This window comes from Gavialis gangeticus, unplaced genomic scaffold (genome assembly GCF_001723915.1).
Source record: "Gavialis gangeticus isolate Ggan-Ray unplaced genomic scaffold, GavGan_comp1, whole genome shotgun sequence".
Classification (NCBI taxonomy): domain Eukaryota; kingdom Metazoa; phylum Chordata; order Crocodylia; family Gavialidae; genus Gavialis; species Gavialis gangeticus.
In genome coordinates, this window is record NW_017728964.1 from 7,757,412 (window position 1) to 7,766,502 (window position 9,091).

General features: G+C 48.7%; 1 protein-coding gene across 1 annotated transcript in view; it reads right to left on the reverse strand.

The window, feature by feature from the left end:
- TRIM16 (tripartite motif containing 16) overlaps positions 1 to 9,091 on the reverse strand; it is a 22,151-nt gene that overhangs the window by 11,615 nt on the left and 1,445 nt on the right. The window lies entirely within an intron of this gene.

Sequence of the window (9,091 nt, forward strand, 5' to 3'; positions counted from 1 at the left end):
GTCTGGAACCAGCTTCCAAGTGAGGTGGTGCAGGCTCCCACCCTGGGGGTTTTTAAGAGGAGGTTGGATGACCACCTTACTGGGGTCATTTGACCCCAGTGCTCTTCCTGCCATGGCAGGGGGGCGGACTAGATGATCTGCTCAGGTCCCTTCCGACCCTAGAAACTATGAAACTATGAAACTATAGAATACAGCAAGGACATAAATTATCTCATAAGCAAGACTGTTCTCCTAGATGTTCAGAGAAGGAACCGAACTGCCAAACTTTTGGATGCTTTTGTGAGCCAGAACTAAACCCCAAACCTGACGTTCAACCCAGAGTAAAAGAACAGAACGAGACTATGATTTTTAATGTGTATTTCAGGTTTTTCTTTAGGATTTGGGATGAAAATAAATTTCTGAATATCAACATTTTACTGCAGGTCAGAAGTTGTATTTTACTCAGCTCTACTAGCTCATTTCAATAACAGAGTGAACTGCCACTTGGCCTCCTGTGGGGAACACTGCAAAATGAAGTCTCACTTAAACTAACTTAACCTGGAAGCCCCCTGATTTCCTAGTGAAATTAAACACCTCAGCCCAACAATCGTTCACATAAACAAGCACACATGGTCTCTAGGGGTCAGATTCTTTGGTCCAGCCAAGCTACACACAATATAAATCTAGGAACTGAGAATTCACTCATCAGCCAGGTATCCTGCAGGCAGCCTTCTTCTTATCCCTACCCACACCTATTTCTGCCTGGCAGTACCGTGGCAAGGAAGTTTGGCACCTGGGGCAAAGCCCACAGCAGCAGCCCACCCTCTCCCTGTGGACAGATCCAGGGGGCACATGTCCCACCATGCTTGCTCAGGAGTGCACACAGAAGTGGGAGCTGCCCACCCCACCCCCATCCCTGTGCCCCCCAGAATGAGCCTCTCACCGCTCCATCCTTCACCCTGCCCTGGCTGGGCAGCACCTGTTGGCGCCCCTTTGCTTCGGTGCCCAGGGCAGTCACCCCACTTGCCCCCTCCCCACCCCCCTTGCTATGGCAGTGCTGCCTGGCCACATCTCCTATGCTAGCAGGCGGCAGGAGCTGTATGAGAATCAGTGCATTTGCTCCATGTGCTGGAGGAAATGTTATGGGCCCAGTAAATCTGATTTGTATTGGGGGACTAGTGAAAACCAGACTTATGAGACTCAAGACTCAGCCCCATTAAATTAACTGTAGGCTAAACACAACAGTCAAGTAGATAATTCCCCAAGTGGCTTATAGCACAAGTATATTATAGCATCCTGCAGGAGACAGAGGCTGGTTCTTCCTCTGTAGCTTATGCCATCTGCCTGTTTCCAGAGACCAGATGCTCAAGTTAGACCATTGGTATCTGTATCATGGAAATTCCTACCCTATGGTCCTATGACCAATTAAAATATGCTTTGCTTAGCTCAGCCAATAGGGTGCCCAATTCTGTACAAGTAAAAGCCAGAAGGAAGGACCCATATGCGGTCAGATTCTAAGACAGCATGAACTGCTGCATGTAGGGGAAAAAAGAGAAGAGAAATATCCCAACTAGCTGTCTCCAATTAACCATCAGTTCTGCCTGAAGTCAAAGGGCCCTGGGGACCATCTCAGCTAGACCCAACCTGTTCTCAGGAAGGAGACGGCAGATAGAGGCAACACTGAAAAAGACTGGGAGGCTGAAAGAGTCTCAAGGGGAAAAAGGAGCTGAAAAATTTGTACCAGGTCAATGTCTGAAGAGAAGTAATGCTTCAAGCAAAGAAAATACTGTGGTGGGGAGAGCTGTTTAGGAAACAACTAAAGGCAACAGGAGTGAGACGATGATAGCAGACAATACTCACGTACACCATCTGTGAGAAACCATATCACTTTGAGACCCACACTTCCCCATACATCAAGGCAGTAACTTGGTGACAGTTCCTCCTGATTGGCACATTACTGATCTTTCCAGGGATGCCTAAATAGACCTCAGGAATGCTAGTGGACGTTGCAAGCCTTAATTCTCTGGTTCTTTTGTTTCCTGCTAAGCTGCTGTGCACTAATCATGAAAATCTGACCCCTTCACTCAGGTGCCTAAACAGAGAAGTGGTTCTCCATCTTTTTTAGACTTCAGGCACCCCTTGTTAGTCTCGAAGCACCTCTTGGAAAATGCCAGTTCTTAGTTTTCACCTTTTTTGACTATGGAAAAATAATAGAGCACTTTTTCTGTTGAAAAAGACTCAGGCCACAACAGGTCAGAATGTTTTTAGCACGATTTGAAATCTCTGGGTTTATCTTGAGAATCATGTTTGCACACCTCACTGTGCTAACATTGTGTGGCACCCCACAGCACCCTTGAAGATCTCAAGGCACCCCAGAGGCTAGAGACAGCCATTCAAAAAGCCAGAGCCTGTATTGATTCAATCTTTGCAGGTTAGTCTAACCTTCCTAGGTTGAACTGATTAGCAACTGCACAGACATTCCCTCTGGACTGAGAAAATGCAGGCCACGCCTGTGGGGGGAGGAGGGGGGTGCTAGAGCACCACTCGGCTACAGGGAAGCTGTGCTGGGGGGGTGGTCAGCCTGGGCATTAGCCTTGGCTGAACTGGCCAGAGAGAGAGATTTAATTCCCCCTCTCCCTGTCTCACCAACAGAGACCCAAGCTGGGTCTGCTGGGTGCTCCCCCCTTGCTGTTGCAGCAGCAGGGCCGGGCACAGCCAGACACCAGGCGGCATGGCACCTGAGGCAGAGGAGGCAGCATGAGTGACTGGTGCCATGCCACCTTAGTCAGGGGGGGCACATGCCCCCCAGTGACCAGTCAGTGACTGGGGGGAGTCCCCCCACAGCCGATCGCAGCTGATCACACCAATCGCTCCCGGAAGTGGCTGTGGCGCTTCATCCAGCGTTCCCACTCCCCAGCCAGCACTTGCAGCAGGGGCACCAGCACTCCCATCTGCCCCCTCTGCCCGTTGCCTAAGTAGGGAGCACAGGCTGTCAGGGGGTACACCAGCACTCTCAGGGAGTGCATATGCACCCCCGTGTACCCCCTGCGTGTCGCCACTAGGGGGCTGGGTCTGCTTGCCCTGACCACCACCACTTGCTCCCTGCTTAAGGCATGACGCAGAATAAGCCCCCTGCTGCCCCCTCTGCCAAACACCAGAGGGAGTGGAATAACCTCCCTCCCTGCCCCCTGCCTAAGCAGCCCTGCCACTGGCATCTGGCTGCGCCCCCACCCTGCCATTGCAGCAGCAAGGGGGAAGGGCTCTTGATGGGGGCATCCCCCCCCCGTCATGGTGTTGCGGAGCAGAGGCAGCAGTAATCGGGGGCAGGCATATTTCCTTGGTTGGCCATGCCCCCGCCGCTGGAACATCCAGCATGGGGAAGTGCAGGTCCATGCTGGTGGGACAGGGGAGGGAGGGAATAAACTTCTTCCCTGCTCCCTTCCCAGCCAGTGTCTGGCCTCCGCCCCTGCCTGTCTCTGCTCTGGCTGCAGAGCAGAGGGGCGGGGCCAGCCCTGCTCCACTGGAGCAGAGAGCACAGCCCAGAGAGCGTGCCAGGATGCTGGGGGACTTTGGTTTAACTGAAACCAGGAAGGGGTCTGGGACAAACATTGCATAACCCAGCTTGAGCTCAATCAGTTACATCTGATTCATTCAACCAGGCTTATCCCAAACCAGTTTTGGCCATTTTGAAACTAATTTATGCACACTGAATGTCTGTTCTGTTACCAGTTTAAACCAGTTTCTGATTACTTAAACCGGTTTATGTGTAATATCTGCCCCTAGTCAGAGTGCCACAGGAACCTGGATGAGAATCACTGAGGTGGAGACTGAGTGATTCTGGAAATCAAGAGCCATGTGTCTGCATTAGTGCTGCCTGTTCAACAAATAGCACATAAGGTGACTCAGAATCTATCATCCCATTAAAATGAGCAGTAGTGATTATTCACCAGCAGCTCAAATATTGCATCTTGCCTTGGGTATATGGTTTTCAGGGGTGGATCCAGAGGTGGTGCAATGGCATGGCTCCTGACTGCAAGGTGGAAGCCTCTGAGAGCTTTCTTTAAAGCCCCCAAAGCAAATAAAGGTTCCCCCTTCCTGTTCCCTTCCATGCTTAAAAGTACATCCCTTCCCTTCCTTTTCCTCCTTCCCCCACCTGCTGCTCCTGCTTTCTCCACAGTCCTCTCAAAGCTGCTCCTGCCCACTTCGGCTTGCTTCTGGGGGCTCAGCTGGAATAGCAACAGCACTGGCAACAATAGGTGGGGGTTCCCCCTCCCTACACCTGGTCCCAGGAAACCAGGCAGGGTGGGGTCACCCACCCCATGCCCATCGCTACCTCTACTGCTGTCACTGTTCCCAGTTGACCCCAGCCGACATGCATCCAGGCTGCAGTGGGCAGGAGCAGCTTTGAAGCTTACCCACCCCTGGGACCACAGAGAAAGCAGCAGCAGCAGGTGGGGAAGGGGATGTGCTTTTGAGTACAGAGGGGAAGGTCCCCCACCTAGAGGCTCCCATGGCATGGGTCTGCCCACACTAGGGGCAGAGGAGGCTGGGAGCAGGGGTTGCAGCCACCCCTGCAGCACAGGTAGCTACTCTCACACCCCACTTTGTCAAATCCTGGATCAACCCCTACTGGTATTTTCCTGGTGCCCTCATTTCTGCTGGCCCCACTATGTAAAGCATGAAAAAGCACAGCATAGCTGTCTACATACGTGTTGAAACTAGCCCAAACATCCCTAGCTGGAAAGGTATTAAGTGTACTTTCAGATATACATATTCAAAAGGTTTTGGGTAAAGTGAGTGGGAGGAATACTGTTGCATTCTCCAGAGTGCAAAATAAGCAAAAATTAAATTCAGAGTATCTGTAAACTTCTTGAAGCTGATGGTGGAAAACATTGCTGACAGGAAGAAGGGGCTTGGAATCTGGGATTGCTTTCATGAACTCTCCAGGTCCTTGGAAGTCAGAACCGGAGAAGAAATTACATCATAGATGAGGTGAGAACAACTGGGAGATCTCTCTCTACCCATTACCCAAGCTGTGAGTCACCGCAACTCTTTTTTAGTTTCAGTAGCAGCTCCAGTCAGCAGAGATTAGAACAGGTGTGTACAGGAAGGAAAAGGTGAAGGGGCAATGAGAGGAAAAGGCAAATGGAATAACTACAAGAACTGTCAAGTCAATGATGAAATGGTGAAAAGATGAATAACAATGGGGTGTGCTCAAGGAGAAAAGACCAGAGTGGAGGGAGATGTTGAGTAGTGTCCCTTGATGGCTGGTTTGGGACTGATCTTCTAATATCATCTTTAAAGGCCTGAAGGAGAAGTAGGCTCATGAAATTGGCTGATAATGCAAAGTTTGGAGATGTTGTCAGCACAGAAGAGAATCAAAATATCATATAGGAAGGACTGTATGACCTTAAGTACTGCAGTAATAGAAAATAGATTAATTTTAATAGTATAAAGAGCCATCAGAGTCTAATAAAAGAATGTTCAGTAGAAGCTGCAAGCTTGTCAATTGGGAATAATGGAAAGATCTGGGTGTGTTCGCTGACTATGAGCCATCAATTTGATATGCCTGTGAAATGTGATGCATGAAACAATGTTTTTCCAATAGAGAATGGAAATTATTTGTGCTATTTTCCAAGGAGCTGGTAAAACTTCATCTCAAATACTGCATATAATTCTGATCACCCATATTCACAAAAGATGAATTCAGATTGGAACAAGGGCAAAGAAAACCTGCTAGGCTGATCATAAAATGGAGAACCTGTCTTATGAATGGAGCCAAAAGAGCTTGGCTTATTAAATCAGCAAAAGTAGGCTGAGAGGGGATGCAACTGAATAATATAAATAAATATGTAGTTTTGGGGTGGCAGGAGCACCAGGAAGGCGAAGGAACTATGTAAGCTACAAGAAAACGTGGCACAAGAATGCGTATAAATTAAGGAAAATAGGTGGTTTCTGAACATGAGAACAGCAAGTCTGTAACTGTCTTCCAGAAGGAGTAATGGAGACAAAGAACTTGTGTGTCTGTAAGATAGAGATAGATACATTCATTAGCAGGATTAAGAGAAGGCAGACAGGTCCTGCAGCTAGATCAGAAGACAATGTGGGCAGCACAATGCTGAGTCTTGCATCACCTAACTCAAGCAACAGTTCCCCAGGGTGAAATCCAGTTAGGCAACTAGGCTGCATATGCAGTACATGAGGAGGGCAAGGCACCTCACAGTGGGATGCACGGCAGCCAGCAAATGACATGGGGTGGGAGGAAGAGTGGGGAGCTGCTAGGGAGTCACTGGGAGTGGGGAGGGAGGAGGAGTTGCTGGAGTGCCAGAGATCCAGTCATCCATGGGACCAACTCTGCAGCCCCTAGCCATGCCCCTGCTCCTCAGTAGGACTGTACAAAACTTTAGTCTCTGGTTTGATTCAGCAGAGATTCGGCCCAGTTTGGCAGCAAAATCTCTGAATCTGAAACGAATCAAAGGACCCTTTAATCTCTTAATCGAATAGGAACCCTCCAAATCAGTGCAGAGAGATTCGGAAAGATTCAGTGATTCGGACATAGACACAGCTTTAACTATCTTTTCTACATACCTCTAGGCAGCAGGAGCTCATGAGTGTTGCGATGCTGGGGTGGATGGAGTGTCCCACAGGAGCATGGGGGGGGGGGGGGGGCTCCACAGCGCGCTCAGCAGCAGACGCAGAAGTGGACCAGAAGCATTTCCGGTCTGCTTCTGGGTCCACCAAGGAGCACGCTGGGGGGCCCCCCGGCTCGCCAACTGGTGCCTCCTGGGCCTGAAGGGGCACCCAGTGTCCTCCTGCTGCTGATCGCCGAGCTGGGGGGATGCGGGGGAGACCACCCGGCGTGCTCCCGGCAGACCCGGAAGTGGACTGGAAGTACTTCCGGTCCACTTCCAGGTTTGCCGCCGAGCACATGGAGGGCCCCCTGTGCTCCTGTGGGATGCTCCATGCGCCCCAAAACTGCAGTGATCATGAGCCGTGCTGATACCTTGAGGTATATAGAGAAAATGTTTAAAGCTGTGTCTATGACCAAATTGCTGATTCTCCCAATCAGCAATGAATCTTCAGATTCGGATTCAGCCAAATCAAATCAGGGACAGTGATCCGAATCAACTAATCATATCACTGTCCCTGATTCAGGCCAAATCCGAATCTACATCAAATAGGGCCTGCTTCACGCACCCCTACTCATCAGCACTCTACCAGCAAGTCAGAGCTGAGCACGTAGACCAGAGTCTTAACCCTTAACATGTGCCTGTCTACAGCACATGCTAACTTTAAGACTGCCTAACATTGCTTAGTTACCACATGTGAATTGTAACGTGTATCAACACCCTCAGGCACTGAAGTCTGATTCTGTTCCACTGTGCTCAGATGCCTAAGTCCACTTTGATAAGTAGGTGGGTAGAACCTGGCTCCAGATCCCAGGCCCTGCTAACAGGACTGTTTGTGTGTGTTTCATGGAAAACCCTCAGGCTGCCCTCAGAGGATTTAGGTGGAGGGACACTTGAATTTCTGCATCCGTCAGACCTGGGTGTGAGATGAGTACCAAGTTGCTTGGCTGTTTCAAGACTAAGGCATTCTGAGCTTCCACAAAAGCACTGCTAGAGCCCCAAAGGTACAAAGGGAGGCACCTATGGAGTTTCAGCACAGTTAATGTTAGCCAGCAGCAGAGCCAGGGGTTTTCAGTATTGCAGTTTTAGTCCTAGGCATCTGTTGTTTTAGACCTAAGCATCTACACCTTAAAGGCTTTGGGCCTCAAGTACTAAGGTGAACTGGTCTATTAGGTTTTCACATCTTATAATACCAAAGAAGAGTTATCTGGGGAGCACACCTAGAATTTTCCTTCTAAAACTTACACCAGTCTGACACACCACTGACTCATTCTAAGGCAGAAAACATATTCTACCTTTTCGGCTTCTAAGTGAGCACAGCTACATGAGGAGAGACTGAGGGACCTGCACCTCTTCAGCCTCCGCAAGAGAAGGCTGAGAGGTGATCTTCTGGCCGCCTACAAATTCATTAGGGGGACGCAGCAAGGGATCGGAGATGCTCTGTTCACCAGGGCACCTCTTGGGGTAACAAGAAACAATGGTCACAAACAGACAGAGAGCAGATTTAGGCTGGATATCAGGAAAAACTTCTTCACAGTAAGGGTGGCCAGAATTTGGAATGGGCTTCCAAAGGAGGTGGTGCTCTCCCCTACCTTGGGGGTCTTTAAGAGAAGGCTGGATAGGCATCTGGCTGGGGTCATCTGACCCCAGCGCTCTTTCCTGCCTAGGCAAGGGGTCAGACTCAATGATCTGTTGAGGTCCCTTCCGACCCTACCATCTATGCATCTATGAATCTATGTGCATTAAAGTGCCGTAATTATGATGTATTAAGTTTAGTACCTGTAATAATAGGCACTAACTTAATGCACCATAATAAGTACTACTTCCCAGTAGCTCCAGCAAATGTTTCTGATGGCTTTTGCCGTGACACACTAATGAGCAATAGAATTAGTCTACTGCACTTCTAGCATCTCATGTAGACGCACCCAGTGACACGTTAAAGGAATATAAAGAAAAGGTAAATAGGGCAAAAGGTGAAAATTGCATTTCACTCCATGTACAAAGAAAAAGAAACACTGTGGGTAATGCAAATACCAAAACTTCACATGGGCTTGCATCCTGGTCTGTCACAACTGGCCTCCCTGATTAAGGGATACCCATAGTTCCTTTTGTAGGCCCAGGCCCTCATTTCTCTGGGCATAACAAATAGGCCTTTCCTGTAACTATTTGTATGGGTATATAGTTGGAAAGCTCTTTCAAGGTCAGACCATGAAGGCTTTACCCATTCCCAAATACAGCTGTGCAAATAATGACAAACGTTAGTCTGGAAGCCAAATGCATGCATGTGCACATACAATCAGAATAATTTATTTGGGCACGTTGGAAATGTATTGTCCCAAATTATTTTCTTTTACTGTGGGATCAGTTATCCCTTTCCTCACCATTTAAAAATGTAAGTCGATTTTAGGAAAAGAGCATGATTTTTAAACCAAAAATCAAGGTATTTCATTTTGAAAATGAAGAAACAAACATTTGAACCTTGG